We start from the raw sequence: 7808 nt of genomic DNA on the forward strand, positions 1-7808 counted from the left end.
CCAAACGACGCCGCAGGAACCCTTTGAAAAAACGTTGAAAAATACTTGGATACTGGACAAACACTTTTTTGTTGCCTTCCCAAAAACGGAGCCCTATCTTCCCATCGACCCTTGGAAAACACCCACTGCGGCACATGTGGCGGATCATCCCATCCAACATCTACCCAAGAGACATTTTAAAATTTGGTTTAATTATTGATTTAATGTACACCTCATAGTCATATCTTGCATTTCATTCTTCATATTATTGTTTTCCTATCTCAACTTGTTTGCAAGTTCATTAAGAGTTTCTTTTTCCTCATCTTCTTTATGCATCTTCTCATGAAGTTCTTTTCTTTTATTTTGTGCTATAGTAAGGTTCTCCTCAAGTCCTTTAATGAATTCCTATGCAATCCTCAGATCATCTTCAAGCTTGATATTCTTCAATTTCTCTACATCATAATCTACAAGAGCTTCTTCCAATTGTTTTCTTAAGTTCTCCATCTTTACCGGTGTCAAAATCTTCCTCAAGTTGTTAGGCTTTTGAAAATAGAGGACCAGGCTCTAATACCAATTGTTAGAATTGATGATAGTCCCAAAGACACTGAGAGGGGGGGTGAATCAGTGTCTAACCGGTTAGCAGAATATTTAAACTTATTAAGAACTTTGTATCTCAAAATAGTGTACTGGTAAATAAGAATTAATGCAATAATTAAGAATAGCAAAGACAACATAGACAACACACCATAACACAAGATATTTAATGAGGAAACCCGGTGTGAGGAAAACCTCGGTGGGATTTGTGACTCAAAATATTCACTCACAGGCCAATGAATAAATATTACTTACAATGAGGGACCTACACATTCAGGAAGGCTAGCAACCTAGAGCTCACTCCTCAATCACAAAATAGAACTCTCGCTGACTTACAAAATGGATTATCAAAATCCAATACAATGTACTTCTTCAGATTAGCATCAACTATGCCAGGTTCAGTACCGGTTTAAGCTCAGTCTATTACCAAAACCTTCGCTATAAAAAATATCATATATCCTTTTATCATCTCCTCTATCTCTTACAAAATGACCTATAAGATCTCATACATATATATGTGTCTCTTACAATATGCCATGTTGGCTTTTACAAAAGATAATTACAATATAAAACAATAAGAAAAGTTTATTCCATGTCGACTTGCATCCCGGTATGCATTATCGCTGCTGTCAGTGAAGTGCTTGCCGGTGTATGTAGAAGTCTATTGCTGGTGCCGATAACTGTCGGTGGGTTGACAGAAGTTTTCCAGTTGGTTACGAGTTGGTTGCCATCAATGACAACATCAACTATTCTCATAAGAGTCATCGCCCATTGTGCATTTACATTTCTAGAAAGAGTTATTTTCTTTGTGCCTGTGTAAAATTTGTTTGTGGGTGATTTGGGAAAAATGAATTATGATACTAAACAAGTTATATTTAGAATATTATGCTTAGAATATTATGTTGGGGAAAAATTATGACAATGTTATGAATCCCATTTATTTGTTTAGAGTATAGTTGTGAATGGCTTTGTGCATATTTTTTGAGAATGCTTGGCTTGTTGTGATCTCGAACTATTGGCTTGGGCAATGTTGAGTTTAATTTTCATACATTTGTGTACCTAATTATTGAGGTTTTGAGGTCCTATCTTCTATTGTAAATGTTGGCTCTTTGTGTGTGTCTTCAGAAGCCGTAATGAAGTTCTAAATGGAGTGATTATTCTTGTTATTGTTTTCTTTTGATAATTGATGAATCCTCTAAGTTATAGGAGTCATTTCATCCCTTTTGGGCCAATTTGAGGCCATGATTGAGTTGTAGTTGATTTCTAGTTGTTTAAAATCTGGCTTTCTGAGTTTTTAGACTCTGCCTTGGATGCTCCATAGAATGTCTTGGATGCTCCATAGAATTCCTTGAATGCTCCACAAAATGTCTTGTACATGATAAACTATTCCATGGATGCACTAAAAGAATTGGTGGATTCTCTAAAAGAATTTGTGGATGCTCTAAAAGAATGGGTGGATGCGCTAGAAGAAGTGGTCTATGCGCTAAATTGTCTTGCTTAAGTATTTTGATTATTTTTGCTTTCTATGTTGGGTTTTCTAATTTTGTGTTTTTCTAGAGGCTATTGTATGATAGTTCTAAGTTCCTGAATCTATCCCAAGATCAGTTTATTAACTATAATGATGATTTGTGTTGATTCTTTCTTTATTGATTGAAGTTGGCTATCTCTTGTTGAGAGTAAGGCAAGATGAATGTGATATCTTGTTGTTAATTATCTGAGCTCATTTATGTTGCTTATGAGGTTGTGGTTATTGGTTTTTGTTATGCATTTATTGTCATTTATTGTTTTATTCATGACCTTGGATAGCCAAGTTATGTGTTGTTGATATCCCTTAGTTATGGGATGTATGTGTTGTCACCCTAAGGTCTAGGTGTGTGCTGGGGGGAGTAGGCTTCCAAGTGAGTGACAAGGGTTGTGAGGAGTAGACACTAGGTTACCAGGGGTCTAGACTACAACTGAATATATCATTGGGAGTTATCTTTTAAACAAGTGATCATTTAATTGATTAATTCTAGCAGGGTTGGGTAGTATGAGTAATTCATCTTAATAGGATAAGGAATGGATGTGGTGGCCCCAATGCCTTGCCCAGGGGTGGTAATCTGAGATAGGATTTGGAAGGCCTCAGTGACCCAGGTAAGCTAATCTCCCTCACTCCTTTAAGGTTGAGATGGCTCCACATGAGGATCTTGGATGTCAAGGCAAGTTCTCAGGTTCCCATTATGATTGCATGCGATGACACTCTTTCCCTACATGTAGGTCCTAGCACCTTGAGTCTTGATTTAACATGTTTCCTTTGGAGGTCTTGAGTTATGTCTTTATCTTTGAGTTGGCCTTGTGTTATGGTCTTGATTGTATCCTTTGGTTGTTAGGTGTCAGCATAGATCTAGAGTGTGTGTGGGATCTTGTGTCATCTCCTAGCACAAGCGGTGGTTCTGTATGGTTCCACATGGTCAAGTGGTTTGATTCCTTCTTTTATTGGGATGTTCTTCATTGAATGCTCTTGTGCGTGGATGTGGATCTCTTATCTCTTCATCTATGGATGGACCTTTGTAGTAGATTGATGTATATGCTTCATATGACATATGTACTTGTAAAATTTAGGAGATAATTATATTGTGGTTGAGAGTTATGCTCCTAATGTAAATGGATATAGTATTCATATGTAATGGTAGATGATATATTAGGTGAACATAATGATGTATCTTGCCTGTATCTTGGATAATGCTCATTAATGGAATTGGTTCTATAGGTATGCATTTAGTGTTATGTGAATATCTATGATGATTAAGGAAATGGATTAGTAATGTGGTAATTTGTATTGGAAATTCAATAATGATGCTAGGATGTTGAATAAGTGATTGGGATTAGGAACATTTGGAATTAGTGTTTTAAAATGAACCTTAGGAGTTTAACAGGATTTGCATTATTAATGGATCTATTCGTGATAGATAGACTAGTGAGGTATTTTATGTATGCATGAAAAAGAAAGGTTAGCTGAGTTATAATGCATTGGATCATGGTAGTAAATATGATGTTATTCTCTTGATGAGGTTGTAAGTAATGACATTGAGGTACCCTAGGGAAATATTAATTATAGAGTTGTGTTTATTTTTGCTTGTGTATACTTCTTTTATGTTTATGTTCATCATGATAACATGTATATCTTGTTAATGGATGATAAATGCATATGAGGAGTATAGTTGCATTAAAAGATGTTTTTCTTAAAAAAATTATCTCTATTTGCATTTTAGATGGTTAGTTTTTGTAAGGTATTTTGGCGGGCATTATATATAATAAACCATTAATATGGTAATCTATCAAGTGCATTATGGAATAACAAAAAAAGTAAAAATGAAGATACTAGAATTATGCCATAGAAAAAGTGTTAGAAACACCATAATATGATGGTTTATGGTAATATTCATTCTATTTGTATCAAGGAATAACAAGACTAGGTAAACAAAGAATTGCAAAAAAATAGATAAGTGCACAAATAAACACAAAAAAACCTATACCTTGGTTGAATTATAATCCAATAGGGTAGGGATTGATCATGATAGAAATTGATAATAATATTTAATGAAGAAATGTGTCCCAAGGATAAATAGATATTTACTATTTTGAACAAAAAATTTCCTCATGTCATAGGTATATTTAATCGAGTAAAGAAGAGATCATGAGATGTTTCATAGGTAGGTTGTGAATAATATGTAGAAATGTGCCAAGCCTGGCTAGGGAAAGTTTCATGGTCAAAAGAATGAGAACAACTTCTTGGGTCCTTTTGTATTCTATGGTGTCCATAATTTTGGGAACTAGAATAGATTTATAGGCACTTTTGTTTACTTTGTGGTGTTTCCTTTGGTAGGAGATTAAAAATTATTTTTAGATCATTTTTGATACAATGGTGTTTCCTTTGGTTATGGGAATAATAATAGTTCCTTAGGTAATTCTTCAGTTAGTGGTGTGTCTTTCAGAATGGTTAATATGCTAGGTGGGAACTGTCATAAATTCATGTTGTGGTCATGAGATGGGGGGTTGGTACATAGAATATATAAAAAATGTACAACAAGATTCATTTTATTATTATCATGGGATTAGGGATTGGTACATAGGCTATATTGAAAATGTCCCATAGGAGTCATGTTATTGGAGAGATACATAAGAAATATGGGAAATATCCTATAAGAGTTAGGTTATGGTTGTGGGATGGGGGGGGTGTACATCTGGCTATATGGGAAACGTCCTACAAGAGTTATATTATGGTTGTGGAATGTGGGGGAGGTACATAGGCTAAGTAGAAAATAACCAACAAGATTCATGTTGTAGTAATGTGATAGAGAGAGATACATAGGATATGTGGGAAATATCCTACTAGAATCATGCTAGGGTCATGGAGTGGGGGATTTGTGTTGGATATGATATATGAGATTCCACATTTTAGTGTTAGTGATAAAAAGGGTGGATTTTTGTAAGGAGATGGTATGGTTTGGCAAAATTGTTCTAGTAAGGAATATAATGGTTATCCATTGACTGAAATTAATCTCCATGACTAATAGAGGTAGAGAGATGGGTTTGGCTGAGATATTTTTGGGTGAGATACGCTACTAGAGGGAAAACATTTGAATGCAAGGGGAATCAACAATGGGGAAAAATCAAGGGATTCTTTCAAATCATGAGTTAATCTAGGTGCCCTCAATCTTGAGCAAAACCAAGAGAAGAAAGAAATGTATAGATGAGTGGTAGGTTAGGTATATTGCATTCATTTAGAGGAGAATTAGCTATTTTTAGCAATACTAATGAAGAAAAGTGGATAAATTGGTACAAGTTGATACTGGGCTCATGGGAGATAAATGAGGAAAGGAAGAGTACTCACATAATAATAGGTATCTAGTGTTACACATGATGCCTTCAAATACTATTCATCATGATACTTTCCCAAGGTTCCATAAGAATGTTTTTAACCAAAGAACAATTTTTCTCTTTACTTTTTAATTTTTTTTGGATAATTGATATCTTTTGTTTTTTAGACTTTTGACACTATGACTATTAGCTTAAATATGAAATTTATTGAGGTGCACAACATTCATGTGATCTTCTAATTCCTAACCTTTTTTTATGCTAGAATGTATGTATCTAATCCATATTGAATGATGATAATATAATGGCCCAACAAATTTTATTCTAGCTTGACTTTCATCTCATGCGTCTAATCCCTAGCTTCCTTTTAGGAATAAACTAGTATGAAAATTAGGATTCAAGAAAGGATGAATGGATGGAGTTTAGGAAAATAGGAGAATCTATGGGTTAGGAAAAGGTATGCCAACTAGGAGGGGGGGAAAGGTGAGGAAAAATAAAAGTGACATGAATTTGGAATAGGTGTTGGCAAAGTTAGGCTAATTGTTGGAAAAACTAGGGTAGGTGAAATAGTAAGGAATTAAAGAAAGTGAGGATATTATATAGGATGGAGAAGGTATTTGGAAAATTAAAAATGAGCCTTTTAAAATTTTGAGTAGTTATAAAGAGGAGAAAGAGGGAAATTGTAGGAAAAGTGACAATTGGTACTGGGCAAAGGGAAATGAGACTTGTGAAGGATCAAAGGGTGTAGGTAAGTTGGAAAGTGAAGATAAGAGCGTTGGAATCATTCAAATAATTGTTGGGTTTAGAGAAGAAATATAAGGAAGTGTTGATGGATTTTATTGTTATTGAGATAGTATAATTTATAATATAAGAATGTGTTAGTTTGTTGATTTGTTATAGATTATCGAAAGAGGGAGTGTTAAATGTCAATTTTTCGAAATGAAAGCTATAGTTTATAATCCTTAAATAACTTTAAAGTGTTGAATTAATATTTGTAGATTATTATTGTGTAAGGAATATTATATTTTTAAAAAAAATCTATACATAATAACCACATATTTTATAAATACAATTGTCATGAGAGGTGGGAACAAAACTCAAAATTCATAATCTATGGATAAAATAGAGAATTAGGCTTAAAAAATACTTTTGGAGAGAAATATTATGCTACAAATGGACTTGAGAAGGATAGAGAAATGGTTTTAACTTTTCTTAATCAAAATAAGGATTCTAGAATAAGTCAAGTGTCAGTGTATAATCCTAGGGTTCTCCTATATATTTATGGGGTTCTAGGGTCCATTACACTAATTGCTTTACAATTTTTTGGAGTTTCTCACCTTATTTTTTAAGTGCTTGTATGCCTTTAAAATATTGACATCGTCTTTATATACAAATAAAATAATGAGTTTAATTTGAAGGGGGAGATAAAAATAGTTATTATGATTAGGGTATTACCTTTTTAGTACCCTTTTAGGTATGCTTTAGTCTCCATAATAACAAATAAAAATTATGGAGTATGTGTATCTCTAAGTGTGTTTTTTATGTTGTTTAAAAGTATTTGTACTTACTAAAATAAACCTGTGTATTCATAATGATAAATTGGTGAGTTTTTATGCAATGGAGGAACAAGGAGATTGAAATTATATATATTGCAAATATGCCATTTAGATTGTCATTGATGCCAACTCTTTGATTTGGATGAAGTTTGATTGTGCACAATTTGGTCTAGATAGACACAAATGCATATATATATATATATATATATATATATATATATGTTTCAAATGATAGGCAGATGATCAAAATTTGTACCAAATGGTAGACAATGTTAGTATGATATGTTTCCAAAGCATATGTGTATTATGTTTTCTCTAGTCAGTGTTGAGTTAAGTTCAAATGATTTATGTGTATGTTGGCAATTTGGAGGAATTGATTATGTGTTGCATTGATGTTTGTCATTAATGTCAACACTATCTTGTTTGGTTGTCTACCAGGTTCTAATAGAGTGGTTGTTTTGTGATGTTGATCTGGAGATCATCTCCAGTATTCTCCGATATGTTTAGATTGGTGGAATTAACTTGGGTTGGTTATTCATGTTATTCAGATGTGTGTCACATTTAGTTAGTTCAGGATTTGGTGATCCAGAAGCTATCATATGTTCTAGTAAGCTTTTTGGTTACCTGTAAGGGTTTCATCGGTAGAGATTTGTTGAAGATATTTTGATGGATTCTATAAGTGGTGTCGGTGTGGCTTATAGAAGATTCTCGGGATGCTGATGGTTATCATGTTCGTGTTACAGTTGGTCGGTGGTGTTGCATTTTGCATCAAACCTATTCTATGCTATTCTGTTAGGTTATGGACTGATTAATGTAATGTGT

Source organism: Cryptomeria japonica, chromosome 3, assembly GCF_030272615.1.
Source record: "Cryptomeria japonica chromosome 3, Sugi_1.0, whole genome shotgun sequence".
Classification (NCBI taxonomy): domain Eukaryota; kingdom Viridiplantae; phylum Streptophyta; class Pinopsida; order Cupressales; family Cupressaceae; genus Cryptomeria; species Cryptomeria japonica.